Source organism: Podarcis melisellensis (genome assembly GCF_964234715.1).
Source record: "Podarcis melisellensis genome assembly, chromosome: 1".
NCBI lineage: Eukaryota > Metazoa > Chordata > Lepidosauria > Squamata > Lacertidae > Podarcis > Podarcis melisellensis.
The window spans coordinates 86,203,722-86,231,200 of NC_138528.1; the positions used below are offsets into that span (position 1 = coordinate 86,203,722).

Genomic DNA, 27,479 nt, shown 5'->3' on the forward strand with positions numbered 1-27,479 from the left:
ACTGAATCTCATTCCTTCTCCCTCAGCTTCTCTCAGCTGATTTTGAATTGCCTAGAATGCTTCTGTCACTCTCCAGCAATTTCTCCCTCAACATTCTAAGAGCATGACACCAGCCCATCAAGAGGCTGGAAATCAAGCATTGCCCAAGTTGTATGGTCGGGGAATGGGTGTGGGAGTACAGTGGAGAACACAAGATTTTGCTGCCAAGGCTGAGATAAACCTCCCCATTGCTTCACCTGGATCTGTCATCAGTGGAGCTGGCCATTCTAAGCTCACTTAGATATTTGCCAGTTGGACTGCAAAATGGGGAATTCCAAAATGTCACCTCTTATCAATGTAGGAGTCAGGCCACGAGAGGCACCAGGTTGCCAAATATCATCTGAGGTTTATCACAAGAACCCAGAACTCTTTTTTCTTTAGCAGAAAGCTCATTTAGGCACACCCTAAGCCAGGGGTGGGGATTATTTTTTTCTGCCTGTGGGTCACATTCTTTCCTGAGCAACCTTCCAAAAGCCACTTGTTGGCAAGGCCAGAGGTAAAAAGTGTGAAGAATACCCAGGCAAGAAAAAGGCACCATCAGAGCTCAAGGACACATTCTGACCAGGCAAAAGCATTCAAGGAGGGTGAGGAGCAAGGCTGGTGAGAGGTACGTACACTGGAGTTTTTGGGGTGTGTGGCTGTGGTGTCTCAAGGGGGATGCCCCTATCGTCATCAGAGAAATGTTGGAGGATATGCAAATAGAAAGGCTTGGGAACAACAATGACATATTTGGCCCTCTAGTGTGAGCTTTAGTTTTATGTTGCTGAGTTACACAGGAAGTGACATAGGCTGAGGCTTCATTTCCTATTGCTTCTGCTCTGGTACACAAAATTCAAAATGCATGGCCTAGACCAAATGAGTTTCTAGAGTCCAGGCAGCATTGTTCTGAATGGCTGAATTATAGAACAAGAGATGCAGAATTGATTTGGAGTGGTTTATGCAGACTGCTGTATAAGTCTTAAAAGAATCTGTTGGAAAGTGACCATTCCATCACTGGTGAAAAGCAACAAAGCAGCTCCTCCATTCTCAAATGATGTTGTGGTGTGAATGCCAGAGTTCAGCATGTCAAGAGGAGACAAGTACAATGGCTGAAAAGGATGCCCAGCAGTTTTTAGAATTTTTTCACCGTCACTTTTTGATCACATACAATATACTGTATTGACTTTGTCAATGTGGAGCTGAAAGGTCAGTTCATCTAGATCTGGAAGGGTGTACGGACTTGAAGCTTGAAGGACCAGTTGAGCCTAAATAGTCTAATTGGACATGAGATTATGGCTGGCATTTATGTCCTCTTTAGAAAGACAAAAATAGTAAAATACATCCCTTCAGCAGCAGATAGATATACTGAAACCAAGGCACAAACTTTGATTCCATTTCTGTAAAGGGTCCCCCCTTCACATTTCAAGGTGAGACAAGAATAAACCCTACTCCCAAGAGCATTTGAGTCCACATGTATTTTTCTTTTGTTTGCTATTGATTACTCTGCAAACCTGTTTTGTCTTAGTCTTTCCCAGGCTCCACTCCTATTACTTTAATCTCTTCTAATTTTAGCTATGCAAGACCACAGTGACCCAACTGTTTGATACTAAAATAGAGCAAGGAGTGTTCAAAGCTCAGGCCTTGCACTTCTGTTATGTGCTGAGGGAAATGGTGAGGTGTTTGGCAATGCATGCTGCAAAAGTCCTTAGCGGCAGACATGAAGGAGGAGGATGTTCAACTAAAACAGGCAGAGATTAAAATAAGGAGACTCTGGCTTCCAGGGTCAGGGTTTTTTTGAGCACTCTGATACAGAGAATTTTCACATGGGAAACTTAAAGATAAGATTTGCTTTAAAATGGTTTCCAGCTAGTTTAGACAAGGGCATTGTTTAGAAAAAGTTGTGCATTAGATTTGGATAAATCCTGAATCCCGGTGTGAAGCAGGATGCCTCACATGTATGTTCTGGGCTTGTCAGAGGGAAAGTGGGATCTGTAGAAGATGGGCATTAAACAAAACAGGAACCCTTGAAGTGCTCTGTGGCACCTCAGAGATCCACATTTTTTTAAAAAAAGATGCAGACATGTACTTGCTGAAAGTTAATGTCTCCAAAAGTACCATAATGCCAGGGTAGGAGATGGAGGAAGGGAGAACAGACACCACAGTGTGAAGAGAGAGCGTAGGAAGAGCTCCATTGTGACTGACAAGTCTAGTTTACAATCAGAAGGAATTATTTTGCCAGTGCTCTTCAATCCTTGTTCTTTGGGAATGGCGAGCAGCTTTTCCAGGGGAAAATGTATGTCTCTCAGTCTAAGGAAGACACCAGGGTGGGAAGGGGGAAAGAGAAGGAGTTCCTTTATGAATGACAAGTCTAATTTGTAATAAGAAGGTATGATTTTTACCCAGAAAGCAAATTGCTTTCGGTTCTTCCTACAGGAAAATCAACTTGCATGGTACCTAGCACAAAATCTGTCAAGCTTCTCTGTGTGTTGTTCAGCAAGTTTATTACCCAGGGGCACCTCTCATGCCTATAATCCACAGAACGCCCTCTGCTGCTTGTAGAAAAACCACTGACGCTGTTCTGAAATTTAGCAGGTTTCAGATCCTCAGGTAGGATGACCTTCCCTGCAAATTTCATCAAATTCTGGCAAAAAATAAAGAAGGTTAGAGAAGATTCCTATTTGGGAAAAGCAAATAGCACGTTATAGCGATATCCAACACAAAACTCCCATATTTATTTGCTTTTAATTTCTCAAGCTTTATCTGCAATGAATGATACAATATGCCTGCAAATTTCACCTACTTCTGTCGAACAACAACATTTTTTCCCTCTCAATAGTGAAAGGTGGAATAGAGATGGCCCCAAAACTGCGATGCCCCCAAACCCAGACGCAGGCATCTTAAATCCTCCCACACCAGAACTCAGTGAAGACTAGTAGCTTTCATGTCACCAGAACAGGGCATGAAGGCTGCAGGGAGGATGAGCAGAGAAGATAAAAGGAGAAAGGCTAGCTGGTAAGGAAGATAGACTCCGTGCCTTGTGTCCAGTTTTTCTTATACAGGACTAGATTAACCATCAGGCTAAGTATACAATAGAGCAAAGCCTGCATTGATCTTGGGCAAAGAAAAGTGATGGTTGTTGTTGTTGTTGTTGATGTCATCACTTTAGCTTACTTTGCTGGGCTCCTTTAAAATTCCTGGTGCTCTAGAAAGTGGCTTTATCATATAGCATGAGGTCAGCAGCGGCTTTGCATTCCCAGTTTTGTAAAAAATTGAAATGCGAATAGTGTCTGCACAGACCGTCTGTGTGCAATTGATCACGAGATGCCACTAGCGACTTGTGCAGATGATTAGCCATGGAAGTCCCCCCTAAGGCCACCATACCTCTAGCCCCTGTCCTATAGGAGTAACATTATAACTGTCCATAGAAGGACAAGGAGTTCTGCAGCTGGGAAGATGCCTGCTTGCCACTCTGCTGCTGTTGTTGTTTTAGGGTCTGGAAACTGCAGGAGAGGATGTGCCCTGCTTATGCTAGGTATGGCTCATTTTATTTTAAAGGACTCCAGGAACACTCATGTGTTGTAAAAGTGGAGCGGTTGCAAGGAAGGGCACATAGCTCAGTCGCAGAATTAGTGCTTTGCTTATATAAAGTATCAGTTTCAGTCCTTGGAATCTCCTGTTAAATGTTTATCAGGATGCAGGGCAGAGGGGAGGAAAGAAGTCTGCCCGAGCCTGCAGAGAGCCAACGCCAGTTGGGAAAGAAAGACAATACAGGGCTAGATGAGTCAGTGGCCTGACTCAGTACAAAACAGCTCCTTTTATCATTTAGTTTCTGGAGAACTATAGAAGGGAGAGGAGATTCTCTTTTGTGATGCTATGATTTAATATACAATGGCTGGCAGTTGCCGCCAGTGGGGTGGTATACTGGGAAGTAATAAACCACCGAGTGGTGCCCAAGGGGGAGGGTAGCTAGATGCCTTTCCCTGTGGGTCACAGGGGATGGTCATGGGGCTACGAGTCAACTGGCGCCAGCACAGTGCAAATGCCCAGCTGGTGGCTTGCAATGACTCCGCACTGGCAGTAGCAGCTGCAAACCTGCACTGTGATGACCAAGGATGTCCCAAGATAGTCCTCCCAACTCAAGGTGCTCAGCACAATCATAGAATTGTAGAGTTAGAAAGTACCGCCAGAGCTCATCTAGTTCAAACCCATGCAATGCAGCAAACTCAGCTAAAGCATCCATGACAGGTGGACATCCAACCTCTGCTTAAAAGCCTCCAATGAAGGAAACCTCCAATAACTTCCATCACCATTGCTGGGAATATTTTGTCTGAGTTGGCCTCTCCCAACTGTACCTAGGATTTTTGCAGTATGCAACTCTTGGAGGTTGTCAGAGTCTGAGAATCCCTGGGTGAAAGTAGTAAGAACATCTGCAACCATCCCCTTAGCACTGTTGTTGCAAGTGCAGATCTTGCTGCGCTTTGCTGGAAAGCATTTGGATGCCAGGGCCATCTCTGCAAAACATGCTTCCCAATCAAATCTGATTTTTATTTGATTTTATGATCTGCCATGTGCCTGCAAGCCAGGTGAAGTGCAGCTAGTTCATTATGAGTCCACCCCAGCATAATCTGGCTTTCATTGCCAGAGGCCTGACGGCAAGAAGACGGATGAGGCTTGAGAAGCTCTGCTATTGTCTCCTTTTTCTCTCTCTCCCCCCAAGACCTGGTGGGAAAGTGACCTGATGTGCCCAGGAGGCAACATGGATCTGGCTGCTGGGGCAAAAGATGCATCTGGAAATTATTTGGTTGGGGTTTTTTAGTCCCTCTAACACTTCATGAATCTGTGAGTTGGGACAGTCCAATTCCCTTCATTGCTCCCTCCTCTCCCACCCCACTTGCCAGCCCCATCTCCTCACCTATAAGTGAGCATCCCTCCTGATCTTACCTTGTCTCTGGAAAAGCAAGGTGGGATTTCCATGGGTGCAGAAATGGACTGATTCTCCTTCACACCTACATACCATCTTACCTTTAGAATTCATTATTCAGAAGAGTACAGAGCAGGATTCCCCACCATGAAATAGCATTGTTTCACAATTTGCAATAAGTCTAACAAACCATTTCAAAAACTAATGTTCAAAAGCTGGAGTATTTGTTTTTTGACATGCATCGAGCTTTGCCTGAATGTAGGAATGGGTGATCTGTAGTCCATCAGATATTGTTTAACTCCAACTCTTAGCCACTTCTAGCGTGGCCAATGCTCAGAGATTGTAGGAGGTGTAGCTCAACAACATCTGGAGGGCCACAGATCTTTAAACAATGGCTGGGATCCAAAGAACTGCTGACAATCACAGAAAGGATTTGTGGTAGCCTAGCCCAGAGGAGTTTTGACTTTTCTTTCTTCAAATCCAAAAATAATGTGTCATGCAGCATGGGGTTTGACTGTCTGAGAAAAATAAGTTTAGCACACACCCCATGAGTTCACAAAATTAATTTTAGGGTTCTGTGGATCCTGGTCAATGTCGTTTAAAAAAGCCCCAAACAACACTGTAATTGTTTTTACAAAATTACTTTCTTTTCCCCAAAAAAGCTTTTTAAAAAATCATGGTCATTTGCACATCACTATAAATTATTTACTTTATTTTTGTCTTTTGCATATAGTGGTACCTCAGGTTAAGAACTTAATTCATTCCGGAGGTCTGTTCTTAACCTGAAACTGTTCTTAAGCTGAAGCACCACTTTAACTAATGGGGCCTCCTGTTGCTGCCGCGCCGCCACCGCGCAATTTCAAAAATTGGCTCCAGTAGCAACAGAAATCTGTTTTCAACCTCCATGTAGTTGGCATGTGTGTTGGAAACAACAATAATGTCACTGATAGGCAGAATGCAAGGATATCTCCTGAAGAGGATAGGCTTGTACCCACATCCTAAATATGTCCATACTGGGGGCTGCATCTCTGCTTGCTCCACTCCACTTACCAGTCCCACACACACCCTATCCCTCAACAACCCCCCCCAAGTCCCTTATCCCGTCTAGGCTCACCACCAATAACAACCCAGTGCTCCCCCTCTTACTGCCACTGCTGTCACAGTACCCTGCCCCCATCCCAGTCCCAGTGCCACCAGAGCTATGAGGGAAGCTCTGCAGCAGTGTCCCATTTCACGAGCCATGACTGTTTCATTTAGTTACTATGATGATCTGCATCTTGGACTTCGAATGTTTTTTCTAACAGCTGGTGGAGGCTTTGGTGGATGTGATAGTCTTGCAGCATAAAAATAGAGTTTATACCCCAGTATACTTGTTGCTCTCTTCTGTACTCTCCTGTCCAAGTTGAAATTGGTCTCCTGTAGCTATGTAAAATTTGGGAGAGAAGAGTGTTTTGCTAGGGCTGCCATATTTGAAGTAAAATGTCTGACACCTGCAAAGTTGTTGCTTTTTTTGGGGGGGGGGAACAAACCTGGATTGTTGAGCTTTTGGGGGGGAATCTACAGTGATTTTAAGCTTCTTGAGCTGTTTTCGCTGCTTTTCCCATCGCATTGACTTACATCCATGTTTTCCCTGACATTTTGCCGATTTGGCTAAATTCTCCCAGACGCCATTTTTTACACCCGAAAACCAGGACATGTCAGGAATTTTCCTGACGTATGGCAAGCCTAGTTTAGCTTCCCTCCTACTGTCACTCACTATGTTCTGATATCTGAGATATTGCTTGGAGGGGAGATGCTTTTGTGGAGCACCACCACCTCTGTGCTCCTTTAGAATCCTAATGCGAGCTAAATAGGAAGTTGTTGCATAAGGCAACACAGGCCAGTGCATGCTCACATTACGAATTTAGCACTTAATGCTTAGTTGAACTGAACTTTGCTCTGAACAAACTTTAGCATGATACGCAGCAGGAAATTCACCCTAAACCTTGGCATTCAGTTGGACACCATGCACTGATAGATGCCAGAAGCTGCAACCTGAACTCACCTGGGAGCCCTCCTAGTCTTGACCTGAATAGCTGTAACTAAGACCTGATTTACTTTTGACACAGCGGAATCCTTACAAGATGACTTTATCTTGTCAATTTCTCATGCTGACAGCCGGTATTTACTATGTCTGTGAGCCTGCTAGTCCTCATGCTTTTCTAATGACATGGTGTACATATCAGCTGTCCCCCATGTAGGAAGTGCATGCATCAGAAATATCTGCCATGTGAAACTGATGGAAAATATCACGGTGACTTGACCGTATCGAAAAGGAGCATGTGGGTTCATGCCGGAGTCTACAAGCTGCTAACACTGACTTTGCTCCTCTAAATCCCTCAATCACCCCAAAGCTCTCTTAAATCACTCCACCCTTGCTATTCCTTACATTTGGAATCCTGTTCCTGAAAACATTGGTGGTGGCTACCCCTCTCTTCATTCAGGACCAGAGGTGGCAACTTGAAAGCTTAGACTGAATTTCATGCACCCATTGATCCCATTGCATGTGGGTGGCATGGGAAAAATAGGGTGAAGAGGGGCTAAGGGCTGACAGAAAGAGAAAAGGGAATGGTCCCACTTACCTTTAACTTTGATCTACCCCACTTTCCTCTCTGCTCCCCCCACGATGAATTACTCCTGAGAGAATGCAGCCCTTTCCCCACTCAAGACTAGTACTTTTCTCAGAAACCTGAAGCATAAAAATTTATTTCTCAACCCCAAACAAACCCAAGCTAAAGTATGTTTTGCTGTGCTTGGTCAAACAAGGGATGGGGAAGAAATTTGATTCTGCTTGCATTTAAAGGCAAATTTCCCTAATCTGCATTTTCCAAAACTATGCACAAACCAAAAGATAGCCACTCTTTGGAATTCACACTTTTCTGAAGTTTGCAGTGTAATTCTCCAACCAAGTAACGTGTACAAAATGCACAGGCTAGGGTAAATTGTACATATATTAGTAAAAGTAAAGTAACATAGATAAATTATTTGCGGGGGGGGGGGGATTGCTTTTTTAAATTGACGGTATTAGGCAAAAGTGCACACAAAAATGTGTATACTGAAATAAATTCCCATAGCTATGGTGATTGCTTTGCCCCTCTCACTGCCTGAGTACTCCAGGCACCAGAGCCCTGCTTTCATAGTTCCCATAGGCCCATCTTTCCCTTAGAATGCAAATTTTTCAACTCCACCTACCTGTCTCTGCACCACAAGATTATAGATCTTGGAGTGCATGGGGAAAACTAAATACATTTCTATTAATCCACATACTTTATTCCAATTGCATAATGTGGAGATATCGGAGTGTAGAAAGGTGGTCCTCCTAATTGTAGCTGGTCTTTTGAAGGCTCATATACACACCATGGATTAACTTCAGAATTGGTGTGCATAATCCCCATATGGACTTGCATACGCAAAACAAAAGCACTGCAAGTTTACCATGTTTATTGTGGTGGTTTTACTCACAGCCTTCTTTATCTTAATCAGATGGCTGCGTTAGAGAGTTTTTTCCACAGTGTGGTTCTCCCTTACTATCTCTCTCAGTCTGTATGCATATATAATTGGTATGCCACATGCTGCATAAAATATATTACACCGGCATTTAGAATATAGCTGGAACATATTACAGTCCAGGGCCTCTGCCATGCTCTTTCAAATATATTATACAGGATGACACATAATATATTTTCAGCCCATTCTATTAATTTTAAAGTCTATGCTGTGGTGTCTCATATTTTAAACAGCAGGACAATGGGCCAGTTCTTTTCTTTGCATTCTTTTCTTCCTTTCATTTATTCTCTTTTTGGGGGGTTGTTGTTTAACAAAAATGTTTTATACTTTGTCAGATATATTTCTACCATGTGTGCAGTAAATTACATGAAATACATAAGAGGCATGTGGGTTAGGTCTGAGCTTTCAGGATCGCTCTGTGAAAAAGATCCCTTGAGTCAAACCTTGCTCCTTCCCATACCCCCATCACCTTTGTTTGTGAAAATTGTTTGCGCTTGACTTCCTTGAATTCAGCCAATAGGTGTCAGTGTTTGTAGAAATCATTCTTTTGGACCACTGTCCCTGAATCCTGCCCTCTCAGAGAGCTCCAATGCAAGTGACTGTGGATAGTAACTGCTGATGAAACAACAACAGCTACCAGTATGTTTGCTGCTACTGTTTTCCATCACAGCTTCCAAGCTGTTGTGCAAAAAAAGAAATGGAGATGTAGAGGCATTTAGTTAAACTATAGAGCTTGCTCCCACAGGAGGCAGTGATGGACAAATTGATGGAGGAAGATTGGACAAATTGATGGAGGAGAAGGCTGCCAATGGTTACAAGCTATGAGGGCCATGCTCTCCCTCCACAGCTTCTTCTGAATACCTTTTCTGCAGACCATAAGAGAGAGTGCTTTTGTGCTCAGGTCCTGCTTGAAAGTTTCCCACAGGTTGGCCCCTGTGAGAACAGGGTGCTAGGCTCTGATCCAGAAAGCTCTTCCTATGTTCTTACCTTGAGTTCAGTATACATGAATGGAAATAAAAAAGGTTGAACTAAGAGGCAACATTGTCTGGGATGGAGGGAGAGCGTGACTGTTTCTACTCTTTGGTCTCCATGGTTGGACACCTTTCTTCTTTCTTAATACTAGTCACAACAGAACATTATTCAACCATGATGCATGTGCTCTGGCAAGGTTCCAAGCTCACAGCTTCAATGTTGACTTGTAGAGATGACTGTTGATTCTAACTCCAGCAGGGTAGATAAAAAGGGCAGGTCCCTTTCTGATCTCTGGGATGAGAAGAATTTCATGTCAGTGTAGTCTTTATAAGTAGGAGGGTGCGGATAGTGTTAATAGCCTTGAATCTATGTCCTGATCACTGGGATTACTATTGCCACACACCTCCACTGGCTTGCTTAGACGCTCTGTAGTCACACCCCGATGACGGTACTGGTTTATTTAGGCCAGTATGATGGCTGGTATGCTGAAATGGGACACTCAAATCATGTCAGGCTTGGGAAACCCAGTTCAAGTGAGATCATCCATGGAACTCACTGGGTGGTCCTGGGCAGTCACTATTTCTCAACCTCAGTCAGAAGACTATAGAGAGGACACATGATGTAAGACTTCTAATTGTGCGCTGAAGAGTGCCAGAGAAGTGACTAATTTGTTATGCTTCTGACCATTGATTTTGCATGCACATAACATTTCTCTGTCTTTTCAAAGAAGACATGCACAGTGGGATTCACCTGTATAATATTAAAGATAGATAGCCCAGATACTCAAAGAAAGAAGATCTACTTTTGTGCTAGAGCAAGCGTGGGGAGCCTTTTTTTTCCTGTCGAGGGTCTCATTCTATTTTGGGTAGTCTACTGGGAGCTGCAGTGGTAGTATATAGGTGCTTCAACAGGCAGTGCTGTGGGGTCAGAGCCAAAAGTGACCAGAATCCCCCATTTAATTAGGCTGGGAGCTGCCTAAAATCAAAGTGAGGAGTGTAGGTTGTTCACCAGGGTGACCATGTGTTCTGCTTTACAGAGCATAATCCTCTGCTTGGAAGTGCCCTCTGTTTCAAGGGGCTGTCTAGTCCATGTCTCATTTAAAGATCAAGAAAACTTAAATGCAGGAGCGGGGGCCCTTACCCATCAATTATTTGCACCTGGACTGAGCAAGCACAAAGCTTCCCCTACCCCAGTGGTGAGTTGCATTGTATTTCTGTTTAAATACTAGCAATTATTTCTACAGTTGCAGTTATACATTTAAATTGAAATGTGCAAATTTTATGCAACTCTCTGTCTTCCTTTGTCATCTCTCTTGGTGATGCATTTCCTTTTTCAAAGATGTGATATGTAGGCAGCCAAACTAAAGCCAGCTTGTGTGCTAGAGGTTCCAACAGCTTCCTAGCACGCCAGCCAGACACTTGGGAGTCAATCACAAAAGGCTTCTACTCTGTGGGTTGCAGTCTCTGGCTATGTTGAGAATCTATGCAGTGAGGTGCTCAGCAGGTCCTGGAGCCATTGACCCTTCTTGTCCAGTGTTCTGTTCTCATTGGCCAACCAGAGGCCTATGGGGAACCCCCAAGCAGGACCTGAGTGCAAAAGCACTGTCCCCAATCCCAGCAACTGGTGTTCAGAGGCAAGGAGAGAGCCGTTGTATAGCCACTGATGGTCTTATCCACACTCCATTAGTATGTAAGAATGATGGCATTTATCCTGATGATGTTACACACACACACACACACACACACAAAAAAAAAATATATTATATTTCACTGAATGTCTGAGATTTGGTAACAGTTAATACTCATAAAGGAATGTTGACAATCCCTGGTGGACAAATGTTATGAATGTCCACAGACTCAAAGATATCACCTAAATGCCATTGTCAGCATTCATTGGTGCATGTCAGAAAAAATGGCCAGTATATACAGTATATCTAAACATTTTGGTTATGCATCTGGGTTTGTCAGTATTCCCATGTGGGCATCAATTCAACATTCACCAAAAATTTTGGACATTCATTGTGTGACACAGCAAAGTGGAACAGATGGATGGGTTGGGAGTCTTTCCTGGCACACAATAAACATTCATTCTTTTTATCCCGACTTCCTTGATTCCCTTAAATTCCAAAGCAACATTATTTTAAAATCAGAAGGCTGAGGTCATTCCATCCAAACCCCTGCGCCTAGCCCCAGCCAATCAAATTCTCTTCTGCATCTGGCTGCAGCTAGACCGCACCTATTAAGACTGCATTTGAATGAAATGTCTCTTTCAGAATATTGTTTCATCTCAGGCGGGGAGTGTCGCCACATTTTATAGGCACCCTCTCTGTCTCTGTCTCTCTTTTTTGCTAGACGAAATGGCAAGAAGCTGACAAATGACTTCCGCTCCTTGGCGGTAAGAGGGGCTACCACACAACCCCCTCCCCAGAATTTGCATATCAAATGATGAGATCATGAGAACTTTTGTTGGTGTCGTTCCCCCTCCCTGTTTTCTTAATTTTAAATCTGCCATCAGATAAAAGTGATTGTAGGTCCCCTTTGAGAAATGATGCCCTTTGCTACATCATGCCAGGATAAGGCCAAAAAAAGGGGGTGGGGGAGGCGGGAGAGCTTTCTGATGTGGCGGGGGTGGAGAGAAAGAGGTTTGGTGCTTTCTGAGATTTTTGGCAGGACAAGAGGAAAAGAAAGTAAGAAATCATTCTCCTATCCAGCCTCCTTGGTTGTGCTTTTGGGTGGTCTGCTGGAAACAGAGAAGCCCTTAACATACCTTTTCACTTCACTCCCCCAACCTGCCAAGGGGTCGCATAGGGGACACTGTGTGAAGGGAAGGACCCTCAATGAGAAACCAGCTGTGTAGGAGACAGACAAGGAGGAGAGGAAGGGACCTCCCTTTAACCAGCTGACCTCTGCCTGAGCACAAGGGTAGGTGAGGAAGAGTCAACATTTGCTGCTCTCCATCAGGCCCTCCGTGTTTTCATCACAGTATTCTGCGGCCTAGGAATGGAGAAGACACCTTGGCAAAGGTCTGGCATAGTCATAAGACTCTGGATTTGGTTTTAATCATGTGGACAATGACCAGTAGTCAGTGGGGGCTGGTCCCCATCAGGACAGGCAGAGAGGTCAGCAGGAGCCAAAGCAAACATTGACAGAATGAGAGCCAATGAGAGGCAGAGCCTGCCCGTTTTTGTTTCATCACCATTATCTTCCCTCCTGAGTCCCACCAAGACAACATTGAGACTAAGGAGGATCAGAAAGAATAGGTGACTGGGTCAGCCTCACCCACTAGATTGCTTGTGAGGAGGTAGGCAGGTAGGGGCTGGCTAAGGGCAGACTGAGCTTGTTGGGGAACTACCCTAATGGACTAACTTCCACTGCCAATGGCAGCTGGTGCCCATTGGGATGGGTAGGGCAGAAGGCTAGAAGACCAACAGTAACTGGAGCCAGAACCAATGACTGGTAGAGATACTAATGCTGGTTGTCTCCCCAGACTTCATGGGAAATCTACTCCCTCCATGCACACACAGAGACACTAAATGTGTTGTGGTTAGGGTGGCCACATGTCATACTTCAGAGGATTGTTCCCTATTTCAGGGCTATCAGAGGACAGTCCTCTCTTTGAATGTGTCCTCTTTTCCCCCTTTTCTTTTCTTTTCTTCTTTTTTGAAGGGCTGTCTGGCTCAAGTCCACTTTAATGGTCAATACCCCTCAGGAGGAAGATCAGGATGGGGGGCTTGAAGTTGCCTATCAACAGTTAGTAGCACTGGGACAGAAAAACTGATCAGTTTCCCCCATGATGGTGAAATGTGCTGCATTTCAACAAATTAGTCAGATGTAAATTATCATAAACACATGTAATGCAAATCTGTGTCTGCCTTTGCCCTCTTTTTTGGTGATGTATAAGTGGGCATGCCAGTAAGTTCAGGTAACTAGAAGGTGGTTTGTCTTCCTGTTATCTTTAGTGTTCATCTTGCAAACATTGGTCTGATTTCTATGGATACCTCAGCCAAAGCACTTTACCTTCCACCCTCACAGGATGTATGGTCTACACCCTGCAGCCTATGAAAACCCACAATAATCTTGTCAGGGCAAATCTGCATGGCAGCATCATGGATTGCTTGTTCTGTGCCTTCTTAGCAGTAAGCTACAGTAATGCAGCAAAGTGTTTCACGGTGCCCTGGTGCTTTTGTTTTGTTTCTTGCAGACACTCTTTTTAAGGTGGGTGTTAATTAGATCAGAGAAGTTGTGGTGGATAAGAGAAGGGTGCTGAACTCTCCCTCCCTCTTATTTTTACACACTCTTGTTTACAAACCCTTTGGGTTTCACATGCATGTTTCCCCTTACAAACCAGGGAAGCAGGGAATATGGGAAAGCTGTAAAGGAAGTGATACGTGTCCTTCCCCCACAGTTCTATTCTCCGAATTCCTCTCTCCTGGAGTGCTTTTGCTTTTTTTTTAAAAAAAGGTGTGGTAATCTATTGCTGTTCCCTTCATTTGGCCGGAAGCTGGTGATACAACACAGTCTTAACTCTCATGAGCCATCCCTCAGGATCCATGTTCTAGAATTGCTGCAGACTTGGGTCTTGGCATAAGGTTCTCATTGCATTTATTAAATCTTCCCCCTTCTCCCCCCCCCCACCACCGCCTTCACCGGGTAGACATCTGGCTTCTTTGTGTAAGAACATAGATGCAAGAAAGGCTAATCTAGCTACTTGCATGATCCCTGTATATTCCAAACTCCAGATACACAATGATGCCAGGTTTTATTATTCCCCCATACCTACCCCATTTTTTCAATATTATATTAGAAATGAGCTGCCAGCGAATGCAACAGAGATGCAGTTTTCTGGAATACAATAAATGAGGACTTGGAAGAATCTGCAAGCTGGAGCTGGTAAGCTGAAAGGGTCCCTGCCCTGTGCATGGTGTAAATCTCTTCTCATGTTCTTTTGTGTTACCCTCAGCTTTTGATACATCACATCTCAATGCCTGCTATTTCTGAGGGTTGCAGTCTATGGGGGCCACAGCAATTCAACTCATGACTTCCTCAGCTGGACTTTCTCCTGGACTTGCCATGTGATACAGAACAGAGGCAGCAGAAAATGTCTGGGCAAAAGAAAACATCTCTCCACTCACTCCTACTGGAATGAGAATGGAATAGCCCACCAGCTATGTATCATGTATATCAAGCAATGCTTCCAGAATCCTTAGTTTTTAAAGCAATCCTGAATACTGGCATACTGGATACATGGTATAGCCTCTCGATAAAATGAAGGTCCTTCAAAGGCTTTTGCAGTCGAAGCGCTGAAATGAATGACAGTGGGTAATAATAACTCACAAGTGAAATATTCCTTACTGGAGCTGTAATAAGGAGATCCACATTACACAAACCAGCACTTAGATGGACATATCCAGTCTTTTTGCTAACACTTCTCTTGGATCTTAGGCAGGCTTGAGACTCTAAGCAACCTTTCTTCCAGTTCTCATTTGAAATGGGAGTGAAGGGCAATAGGACTTTAGAGGGGGGAGGAATTTGCTTCTCCTGTTCCTTCCAGAATGAAGTTCTTGCTTGCAAAATGCAATGCATGAATACATCCAAAAATATACCAGTAGGCAAAACTCCCGAGTCATTGGATCCATCACATGGGCAGCAGCCCAACACGGTTGTCGTCAATTGACTGAGACACTGAGTTATGTTGAATCTAGGCTAATCTGACCAAGTATTCCACAGGAAAAGGATGTTTCCTGATTTCTGCTCTGAATTTCTGCCTCCTTGGAGGTAGAAGGGAATGGCACGTAGAGAATGCAGCCTCCCACACACCCGTCTCAAGTGAAATTATAAGCAACCACAACCCATCTAGCAAGCAGCTGGCTTCATGGACAGTGTCTGCCCCAAGTGAAATACATGGATGGGTTTCATTTAATAAATCACCTCTCTTGATTCCAGCATACCTAAATAGTAGGTGTTTTTGCCTGCATCTTCTAATGCAGGATAGGGCTGTCTCCTCCCCCCCCCCTCTTGTTTTTCTTGGATGACATGTTATGCTTCTCTCACCCAGTAAACATTGGTCTGTTGATGCCTCCACACATTATTTAGTGGGAGAACTACAGCAAAGCATATGGAGAACAGGGAAGTTCACAGGAGAGCTGTGTTTCAGTGGGTGCACTGGAAGTGCAAAATTGGTAAATTTGCATTATAATGCAAACACATTTCTCCCACCTCCTTAGGCCGCTGTCACTACTTGCTGCTTCTCTAAAAGCAAAACTGGGCCCAGGAACAGTCCTGGGCTATGTGCCTCTTCAGATAGGAAAAGTGTCGCATTCTGTCTGAGGCTTGAAGATTCACTGCCGGTATCACCTTTGACTTCCTGGATTCAGCTTTAATTTGTTTGCTCTCATCCACTCAACCTCTGCCTCCAGATACTGGTGCATAAGGAGAGTCTGCTGGATCAAGCCAAGGGCCCCTCTAGTCCAGCATCCTCTTCTCACGGTGGCCAATCAGATGCCTGTGGGAAACCTGCAAGCAGGACCTAAGCAAAAAAGAACTCTTTCCTCCTGTGGATTCTGGCAACTGGTATTTAGAAGGCAGAGCATAGCCATCATGGCTAGTTCAAGTGAGTTAAGGCACATTCAAGAAAGCTTTACAACTGAGCACCATCCATCAGAATCAGCTGTTTGTTGCACTTAACTCTTCTGCCCCGAGCACCACTATTCTGCTTTGATCGTTTTTGTTTGTTCGTTTTGCAAGTGGCCATATTTTCCTATCTTAAAGCTACCACATCAAGGGGATGCTTCAGTGGCTTCCAAATTAAAATATAACTTCACTACCCGTTATGCACACAATCCAACAAAAACCATTTATATATCATTTAATTAATTATGTATCATTTAATTAAGTGCGCACAGGTCAGAACTGTCCAAACAGGTGGGGATGGTGTGTGAGTGTCTTTGAATTTCAGTTTTCTACTGTGGCAACATATACTATTAAATGGTCAAGCTGCTGTTGGTTCCCCTCCACACACCCTGCCCAGGGTAAAGTAGATCACTGCTTTAGTATATAATGGAAACTTCAAAGAAACCTCTGGCTCTTAAGCATTTTTCTGTTATTTTCATTGTGGTTTAGGGGACATTCTGAAAATGCAGACCACAGTTTAAGAACTACAATATAAAAAATATGGTCCCCAGCCTCAAGTAGCCTCCAGCAGTACACAGTGGTATACTTTCTATTTATCTGTCCCTTTAGTGAGTTACCAAATAGCAATATAACTCTGCTGTAACTTTCATTCATTGGTCCCAACGCCCCTTGGTAACATTGCTAAAATATCCATTTCCATGATGTTCTGGTTTTGTCCAGCTCACTTAACAGCTGAGGAGTAAAAGGCAGAGAATGATAATCGGTGCAGAAACTGTCTGTGAAAAACTAATAAACATGGTTTATATAAGGGGTGGCCAACTCCTAAGAGGCTGCAATCTACTCACAGAGTTAAAAACTGGCAGTGATCTACCCCCTTTTGGGGGGTTCAGGTCAAAGTTGTTGAACTTCTTTGGTGGGAGCCGGTGATCTACCAGTGATCTACCGCAGATGTCCAGTGATCTACTGGTAGATCACAATCTACCTGTTGGACGTGCCTGGTATATAAACAGGCACATTCATATGTCACAAAAAGCCAGGATTGCTGGTTTCTTGTGGCTTCTTATGCATGAGCAGCTTGATTACTGGTGCACACTTCCTGAACACTCCTCCTTCGGTCTGTCCCTGATGTGAACAGAAGCAGCAAACCAGGAATCCATAATTTTACTTGACTTCCCATTATATCATGGTTTGTTGCTCCCTAATAGCTAGAATGGCTTGTGAGGCATAAACCTTGGCATGCGGATCCTGGCTTGTTATGGGGGTGGGGTGGGAATTCATGCTCCTGGAAATGAATGTAAAAGGAAGTCAAGCTGTGACATGGTTGATTTCTCCAACTCACGCCAGGAAAGGAGCAAAGCAGGAATGACTGTGGAGTATCAACCAGTATACAACTCATTCAAAATAAAATATGATAAGCCAGTAGCCCAGGCTTATTGTAATATGGTGAACACAGACAACAAACATATCTCTGTTGCAATGAAAAGCCATAAACGGAGTGTGGAGGTTCAGAGACTTCAGATGGAGAAGCTTGACAGTATGGGGAAGACCATGTCTGATGGAGGAGTTGTGGGGGGTGGAGAGAAAAAGAGCCTCAAAAGGGGGTGTTGTGATCTTACAAGTAATATGATGGGTCAAATGTGATGGCTGTGGTTTGTCTATGGAAAAGCATATGGCTGATTTCCATGAAGCTGAAGGTAATCTGTGCAAAGGGCTTTCTGGGAATATGAGCTAGATCACTGTTCTTCAGCCTTGGATCCTCTAAAGCTGTTGGACCACAACTCACATCATCTCCAACCAGCTTAGTCAGGGATGATGGGAGCTGTAGTACAGGAACACCTCAGGAACAAAGGATGAAGAATGTCAAGATAGATGCTGGGATGGGAATAGGACCTTTCAACAATGAGGAATCCGTGCTTGGCCCCTAGAATACTGCTGAGAAAGAAAGAAAGAAAGAAAGAAAGAAAGAAAGAAAGAAAGAAAGAAAGAAAGAAAGAGAGTTTCATTCCCATTGTAGACAATTGGGGGTGAATGGGAACAGAGTTTTGGATTCAATAAATCATATTCTGACCTAAATGGGGACATTTTGGTATTGCCTTAATGTGGATTTTGAATTTCTGTTCTCAATGGTTCTAATATCTTGTTGGTGTTTGTTAAGTCCTGGGAACTACCAGACTGTTGGGGAGGATGTGGGGGGAGAAGGAGCTGAGACTCCTTGTGCTGTGAATTTGGTGATTAAACATTCTGCGAAAAGATTAGACTGAATGAGCAGCCCACACTTTCCCTGTGGGAATTACATCGAGGAACTTTTTCCAGTGCTCACTTCATCTGGCATGTTTCGCTTTCCCATTTAATTGCCTTTGCGATACACTCATTTTGAAGTTCAGCCTATCCTGCCAATAAACAACCTCCACTGCAATTAAGTGGTGCGATAAAAAAATAAATTAAGGCAAAGAATGTGTGAGATTCAGGAACTGGGATGACCTTGGCTGCTGCCTCAGCAAGGTTTTCATTCATTCACGTTTCTCCTGTGTCCACTTTTCAAGTTGCAAGTTGAGCTTTAGACAGTGGGAAGATTTAGAGTGTTGTTAGGTAGTGAGCAAGGAAGAGGATCATGGGTTTGGAATGCAAACCCATTGAGGAAATGCTGGTGGAGCTGGACAGTCTTAGTTCTTTTCATATTGTGTATTTTCACATTTGTTAGTTTATTTCATGAGGCTGCAGACAGAGGTATCCACAGAAAGTTGAAAGGCATGACGAAACACAGACCTGCATTGCACAACCTTTTGCTACCATTCTTGCAGGAGCAAACGTGCTTGGCAGAGCTCCAGATTGCAATCCTGCCCCCCAAACACCTGAAAACATTCTGTGTCTTGGAACATTTGAAGCTCCTTTTCCAAGATTGTGTCCTAAGAGTGCTTCTTGTTAAATAACCAAGGCGAGCTATGGTAGCAATGCTAAATTCACTGTTGGTCTAAGGGATTTGCAGCAAGCTGAATCGGTTGCAAAACCACAATAAAGCCCTGCCTTTTTTCTATTTTCTTTTTAAAGGTATTTCACGCATCCTTCCAAAAGAGAAAATATTTCCTAAGCAGTTATAGGGCACTGAATATCACCACCATCGGCTCCTTAATTTCCAAACTTGCTTAGTACAAAACAAGGGGAGAGGTTGGTTGCGGCCATGCAGCGCTGAGCCAAAGGGGAAAGCTGCCAATACTTCCTTATTCCCCTAGTTGGAAATGGCCATTGCCTCTTATTGGTGGAGCAGCTGAACCAGGATATGGAGCGGCAGGTTGAAGTCTCCAGTTTGGAAGCTAGTGCACATGTAGGGAGCAAGGCAGCCCACCCAAGAATAATGACATCAGAAATGGAAGCAGCGGTGACATCAGTGGTTGGTCAATTGGGTGTGGGGGACTCTGGCTGATGATGAGCCCCTCCACTGGTGTGTGGGCCCCAGCAGATGTTCAGTCCTGCCAACCACTGACACCAGGCCTGCTGAAGAGCCAGGATGGTGTGGCCCAAGAAAAGAATTGTTGTGGTTGTTGTTTTACATCTCTTGCTTTGCTGGACAGCAGGGTTGCAAATTGAAACACTCACACTCACGGAGAAACCAAAACTTCCAACTGCAGATTAATTTTCTCCTCCTCATCACCCTGAAAGATAACTGGCAAGTATTTCCAATGGCATGCCAAGCAAAATTAGATCTGCAGTCATCTCATCCGGAAAAGCAAATTAAACCAATCATTTGAAAGCTGTGCCTTTCCTCCCAGTGTAATTGGCTGCAGCTATTTATAGGCACTGATATGGAAAGCAAATGGTGCTGTATTGGCAGAATGATCCTAGATCACTTTAAAAACCCCAGAATAATTAAAGACAGTCACAACTTTTTAAAAAATCAGAGACAGGTTCTACTGATTCAGGATAGCACTGCATAGGATGCAGGAATTTGGTCTGTTGTCTTGGTTTGTTACTTGCTACCCATTCTCAGACAAGTTTGAATGGTAGTTTCACATGCTGAAGATTTATTTGTCTCTTTTACATCTGAAATAAATTCCCAAATCACAGCCCAATACTGAAGATAGTGTCATGAGCTAAAGAAATATTAGAGGAACTTATATGATTGATTGGTTGTTTGTTTGTTTGCATTTATTTATTTATTTATACATACTCCGCTCATCTGGCTGGGTTTCCCCAGCCACTCTGGGCAGCTCCAAACAGAATATTAAAAATAGAACCAAACATTAAGAACTTCCCTAAACACGGCTGCCTTTAGATGTCTCCTAAAAGTCAGATAATTGTTTATTTCCTTGACATGGGAGGGCGTTCCACAGGACGGGCGCTGCTACTGAGAAGGCCCTTTGCCTGGTTATTAGTTTTTTACAGTTGCAACCTACAGTTAAAAACAAAACACACAGTATCACAATACAAATGTTAAAATGCATAACTTTTATGCATGATCCATAGATAGACCTACGAAGGAAACTGAAAATACTCTTTAGGAGAGCTGTGGCTTTTGACCATCCTGCAATGTGTCACTCAGCCACTAGATGTCTCTGTTAGCTGATTGGAGTCCTGAAAAAGGATTTGGCCCCAAGAGAACAAATTGGACACGGTCAAAAGTAGAGTGGAAGCCTATCAAGCTATTTACTTTTAAAGCAGCTGCATTTGGCCTAAGAATGACTTTAAACTCTAGATCCACATCAAAGCAAATGCAAGGGAACCACTGACCCTAGGACTTCTTGAAGCAACCAAAAGGTCCTTCAGATGGTTTGGTGCATACTGACAGTTTGTGCCAGTGTAATGCCAAAAGCCATGGTGGTATTACACTGGTATTGAAAGAATAGCCAAGTTATGGGTTATTGTTAATACAAATGTTGGCAAACTCCCTGCAATAGGTAAAGGACCCCTGGACGGTTAAGTCCAGTCAAGGGCAACTATGGGGTTGTGGCACTCATCTCACTTTCAGGCCGAGGGAGCTGGCTTTTGTCTGCAGACAGCTTTCCGGGTCATGTGGCCAGCATGACTAAACTGCTTCTGGCACAATGGAACACTGTGACAGAAACCAGAGTGCACAGAAATGCCATATACTTTCCCGCCGCAGTGGTACCTTTTTATCTACTTGCACTGGCGTGCTTTTGAACTGCTAGGTTGGCAGGAGCTGGGACAGAGCAAAGGGAGCTCACCCCATTGCGGGGATTCGAACTGCCAACCTTCTGATTGTCAAGCCCAAGAGGCTCAGTGGTTTAGATCACAGTGCCACCTGCGTCCCTGCAGTACTAACCCACCTAAAACAAAGTATCAGCCAGTGACTCTATTCAGATGTAGAATGTGTCATTCTGAAATCACTGTGAAAGTAACATTTGGGGAAAGTTACATAGTAATCAAGTCAGATGATCTGGATGTTTTGCTCTGAAATAACAGAACGACAGTTCAAACCTAGTGTGGCTTCCACATAGAAGCCCACCATTGTAGCTGAAAGACTGCTTTTCTCAGTTACCTGGATGTGAAATTGAAAGAAACGTTCCACATAACACTAAATAAATATCTCTGTATCATCCAGTGATGTCTTTCTACAAGGTCAGTATCTTTTTCTATAATGTCTAATTAATTCTACAATGTTATTTTCTTGTGCTAATTGGAAGTCTCCTATTTGCATTTTTTTAACCTGAATTTTGGGGCTAATGACAGATAGACCCTGCTGCTGTCCTGAAGTAACTTATTTGAATTCCACCTATTGTCAGTTCTCTCCCTGGGAGGAAAATGGAGGCTTTAGTTACTGAATTCCTCTTATTTTTTGTCTTGTCTATTCAAAATGTTGAAATAGCACTATTTATAGAAAAAGAGGCAGGCAGTCATGAGAGAAAGTATGTATTTAATCCCCCTTCCTCACAGGAAAAGGAACTGACATTGGGGCAATTCAGAAAGGCTATTAAAACTAAAGCCTGTATATCACTAATCCCTCTGCTCTGTTCGACAGGAAGCAATTAAAGTGAGTTGAGCTTGCAAAGAGAATGTGTCAAGTTTAAAGGGATGGGAGACCCTTGAACTGTCCTAATAACACTTGGACTCTGTACTCCAAAGATGGGTCAAAAAATGTTCCTAAAGTCCATTCACCCCTTGCAAATTTGGTGAGAAAACTTACGCGGCTTTCAGGGAGTATCAGAAAACTTTGTAGTGATTTCATGGGACCGGGAGGAGGAGGGGTTGTGCTGCTCTTGTTTACTGTATGAGGTGGCTGAGGGGTTTGTGCTTCCCTTAAAATGATCTTAAAAGCCCTGCTCACAGTTGTACCAGCACATGATCCTTTGGACACTGGTTCCAAGTGCATTCTGGATTGCTGATGAGCAATGATGAATGTGAACAGGGCCTTCCTAAAGTTCTGAGAGCAATGTTAACAGCAGTATTTAGAAAAGCCTCACTGGTGTTTTCAGGGGCCCAGGACTCTTCGCACGCTCAGTTTTAGTCTGGTAACATTTCTTGGAATATGACCCTGCAATGTTGCAGGACCAGGTAGCTGGTTCCAGGTGCTGCACCACTGTGAATACACAAGGACTCACAAAATATTTTAATGGAAATAATGACTCATCTGTTGGTCACCTTATTCAGTGAATAAGGTAAGGGAAATAACTCTCAGCACCCTTAAGAAACTACAGTTTCCAGGATTCTTTGGGGGAAGCCATGGCTTGTTGAAAGTGGTATGATGCTGCTTTCAATTTATAGTGCAGACAGGGCTTCAGAGACCAGAACACCTTCCATCTGGCTACTTTTAGTTCCATGCTGGATCCCATCTGTTGTAACCTTTGCTTACAAGTCAATCTCATTGCTTTTTCAGCCATATATGTCAGGTGAAGGAGATGAGGGTTCTTTCCTGCGGAAGTGGAATGTGTACTTTTATGAGTCATGCATTTGCAGTATCTTGTATCCATTGTAATAACTTTTATGGGCTGTATTCAATAGGTGAGCAGGTGGAAAGCAACACATGTAACAGATCTTCTTCTTCTTCTTCTTCTCCTCCTCCTCCTCCTCCTCCTCCTCCTCCTCCTCCTGTAGACCTCTACACCCCAAAAACTGCCTTCAGAGGTTGAGGGCTCCCTGAGAGCAGTGTGTAATATGAGGCTGCAAGTTGAAGAAGGAATTACCTGCAATCAAACAGAAGTATCTTCCACCAGCCTTTTGCAGTTAAAAAAATCTGGCTATGTATCTGGGCTTGGCATAATCCCAAATCCCAAAACTAATTAGGTGGCTCTGGAATTTCTTTGGAGCAAGCTGGGGCAGTGGGGAGGTGAGGAAAGGGGAGGAAAAAAGACAAGGCAGGGAAGGGGCTCTGCTTCATTGCCTGTTTCTCCCACTCCACCCTCATTGTCCACCACATAAATATTTAGGGTTTCACACCCTAATTCACCATCAGGGCCATGTTAGGCCCCCAGTTTGGCTTGGAATTAGGGTTGGGGTAGGCTCAGATCAGTCCGGTTTAGGGCCTGATCACTGAATTGCGCCCTGAACCAGATCTGGAGTACCTTGCACAGTCCTAATAATGAAAAGTCTCTTTTATTGCAAAGTGCAATTCCCGGTGTGATTCTACTGGGAATTGCAGATGAGGAGAGTGCTGTTGTGCTCAAATCTTGCTACCTGTTGGTATCTGGATGGCTGCTGTGAGAACATGATGCTGGACTCGATGGGTACTCTATCCCAAACACTTCATTTTCTTCTCTCTCTCTCTCTCTCTCTCTCTCTCTCTCTCTCTCTCTCTCTCTCTCTCTCTCTGTGTGTGTCTCCACACACACACACACATAGTTTGAAACTCCCAGACCTTTATATTGCCATATTTGTTTTGCTTTTGGAGAGTGATTTGAGTGTTTGGGTTGCTTTTTCTGCAAGGCAATGCCTCATCTCTCCTTATTGCCGTTAATTAAGCAGCACAATATTTTCCATGTGAAGTCACAGGACTTTGAACGAACACATTTTCAGCATCAGTGACATGTTCTTCTCATGAGAAAGGTCCAGCTGCACTCTGAGTTCTATTTCTATGATGGTAAGAAGCCAGTCCTCACCACGGTTGGTTTGGAGCAAGCACTAGTCTGTGCCTTCTTGAAAATGATTATAAATATGTGGATCTCTCTCTTAAGCTTTTTTTTTCCTTTCCCAGAAACTATGTTGGATAAAATTTACTGGGTTTTTTAAAAACATAAAATAGGCTGGCAGCATTAAATCGGATGTTATTCTTGGTGGCTGCTTTATTTTTTTCTATTTCCCTTGGAAAAAGGCATCCATCGAAAGTGTAAGCTGTTCCTTTGAACAGTTCCTTTAAGGGGGAGTCCAGGATGGTGTTTGGCACCTATCCCCTTGCAGAGACCTTTAAAAAATTATTCCAGAGCAGAGATTTAGAGATCTAAACAACTTTTCCTGATGGATGGCAGAGGCGGCAGGATCAGAGAAGAAAAATGAGGTTCAAGAAGAACTGGTAAACCTCAAGAAGGATTAAGCAAAGCCAACTTGAATGAAATAAGAAGTAACCCAAATTGAAGTGCTGCATTCAGTTCCAATCAACCTGACACTGGGGTGGGAAGAGAGTCTTCTTACTCAAGAAAGGTCTATGTTGTCACAGCCTGTTCTCCTGACGTCTGCTTCCTCTGGGTCATGATTCAGAATCTCCTACCCCAACCCTCTCCATGGGATTTACACTTCTCAGACTGCCTCCAAGCACTCCAAGATATTCTTTGTTCTGAGACTTCACAATAGGGGCTGCATACTCTAGGCCACCTCATGAGAAGAGAAGACCCCCTGGAAAAGACCCTGATGTTGGGAAAGATTGAGGGCACAAGAGGAAGGGGACGACAGAGGACGAGATGGTTGGACAGTGTTCTTGAAGCTACTACCAGCATGAGTTTGACCAAACTGCAGGAGGCAGTGGAAGACATGAGTGCCTGGCGTGCTCTGGTCCATGGGGTCACGAAGAGTCGGACATGACTAAACGACTAAACAACAACAACACTCTAGGCAAGATATGTTCACACCAGAGAGGCGTGATATGCTCCCACTGGCCAGTCCCAGTCAACAGCCTGGCAGCGGCATTTAGAACTGGCTGGTGTTTCCAAACAATCATCCCATGTACCACACATTGCAGCACTCAAGTCTAAATATTCTGGATGCTAAAAGTCAAGTCATCTCTGCCCAGTAGAGGCCACAGCTGATGTGGCTGTCTATTGCATTAGTCTTCAACTGGTGGGTTGCAGCCTGGTCTATGGTTCTTCACAACAGCAGAACCACTATTGTATAAATACATGGTAAAAAGCAGAAGAAAAAATGGGTCCCCAAAATGCATATTTTAAAGCTGGATCCTGGGTCTGAAAAGGCTGAAGACTACTGGTCTGTTGCTGTCAGTCTGTCCTAACATAAGCACGTACATGCAAGACTTTGAGAAGAAGAGAACACTTGTCAAGCAGGTGGTTCTATTGACATGGCACAGCTTGTAAGGCAGTATCATTGTATTCTTGGATCATTGGGCCATTTAAAAAAATAATAATTTATTAGGTAAAAGAATCTGCCCTGGTAATTTGCATTGTTCATTATTGTTCATTCAGCAACCTACCTGTGTTGTGACAAAGCAAGAAGCTGCAGATAGAAAAAGGGAAATCCATTTATTCCTCAAAGAAACAAACTTCATAATGTCCTATCCCCTAATTAAGGGGTAATGAATCTGTTGTGCTCCAGATGTTTTGGGGGGATACAACTCGATCATCCCTGATCATGCGCTATGTGAGCTAGGACTAATGGAGTGTCACAACAACTGGATGGCCACAGGTTAGCAACCCTTGCTCTCCTCCCAAACCGTGAAAACACACATCACCAAGAGGTAGCCTAGTCAGAACATTCTACAACGGCAGAGTGAAAGTCTTAAATTTCCAAACTCATTTTGATATTTTTGTCTAGGCACTGAAGTATTCCTATCAGTGCTTGCTCTGTTTTATGTGGAGGAGAAAGGCTCCCCAAAGGAATACAGGTCTTGGATACCTCATTAGTGGAAGAGGTGCATGTTAGAAGTCCATGTGGGTGGATCTCACTGCAAATTCTGAATGGTCTTTTGTGGGGCAAATCCAATTAAAGAGCTCAGCAGTAATCCATTTTAAAAGCCAGCAAGGTCTGGATGAAGGTAATAAGATCCAGGTGTAGAGGCAAAGATTGTAATTCCCAAGTCAGGTATACATGATGGCTGCTACTCTCTACTCATGATCCCAAGATGGCAAGTGAGTGTTAAAGACATACTTCTGGATGAGAATGACTTGAAATACTCTGCAAGATTCTTTCCACGAACCTGTCTTTATAGACAATTCTAGCTAAGCTTCCCTCATTTCAAATATTGATACCAAGAAACATCACTGTGCTGCTGGTAGGGATGAAATTTTCTGAAAATCTCAATGTTGAACTTAAATCCATTCCCTCCCCCTGATTCCCATCTTGCTCCATGATTGTGACATGAAGTGTGTGGTTTTTTTAACTAGTTCCACTAAAGAGATGAGCCATTCTTGTCAGGGGTGCCAGCTATAGGGGGCAGAAGGGGCTTCAGCCCCCTCAATATTTTGAGGCAGGGGGTTGAGCTCCCCAATATTGTGGGCGCTGCCATCCCCTGCTGTGCCTGGGTGGGGGCAGGAGGCTTGGAGGGCAATTTTCACTCTCTACCATGATTGCCAGAGCATCCTGACAGCTGCCTGCATGCCACAGCAGACGTGGCCAGACTAGATCAGCCTGGGTTTGGTGGTGGACTGAATGAGAGCTAGCAGCATCTGCAGACAGAAGGTAAGCAGTTCAAGACTCCAGATAAATGGTCAATTAGTAGCTATGGATGGGATTATACTACTCCTGAAGGAACACGCTTGTAGCGTGGGAGTGCTCTTGGATACAGCTCTATAATTAGAGACCCAGGTGTCCTCAGCAGTTAGGAATGCCTTTTACCAGCTGTGACTGGCATGGCCATTTCAGGCTGACCATTGTCGTCCATGCACAGGTAATCTCCAATGTCCACTGCCATTGAAGTTTCAGCTAGACCACAATGTGGTGGGCTCAACTGCTCACCAGGGCTGAAAATCACCAACATATTATGCTGCTGCTGAAAGAACTGCCTTAGCTGCTAATCAGTGACTGGACTAATTTCAAGGTGCTAGAATACATATCTCTATACAGCTTGAAATCAAGATACCTAAAAGCGCATCTGACCAACCAATCCCTGGAGAGCACCTCCTGCAGATAACTTCTTAACAGGAAGTCTGTTCTGCACCGTGTCGGAATCAAGCCGTTACATATCAGACTGGTGTTTCTTTGTTGTTTTTTAAGGTGTGTTGAAGACTCTTCTTTCTCAACAAGGCTTCAAAATGCCGAGCTAGATCTATGCTATAAAACGG

At 43.8% G+C, this 27,479-nt stretch overlaps 1 long non-coding RNA gene across 1 annotated transcript; it reads left to right on the forward strand.

Annotated features, from left to right (window-relative positions):
- The first annotated feature begins 543 nt into the window (after positions 1-543).
- On the forward strand, positions 544-27,479 carry LOC309355389. Its single transcript, XR_014162528.1, has 3 exons — positions 544-646; positions 14,261-14,346; positions 27,412-27,479. It is a non-coding gene; the product is annotated as an uncharacterized lncRNA (long non-coding RNA).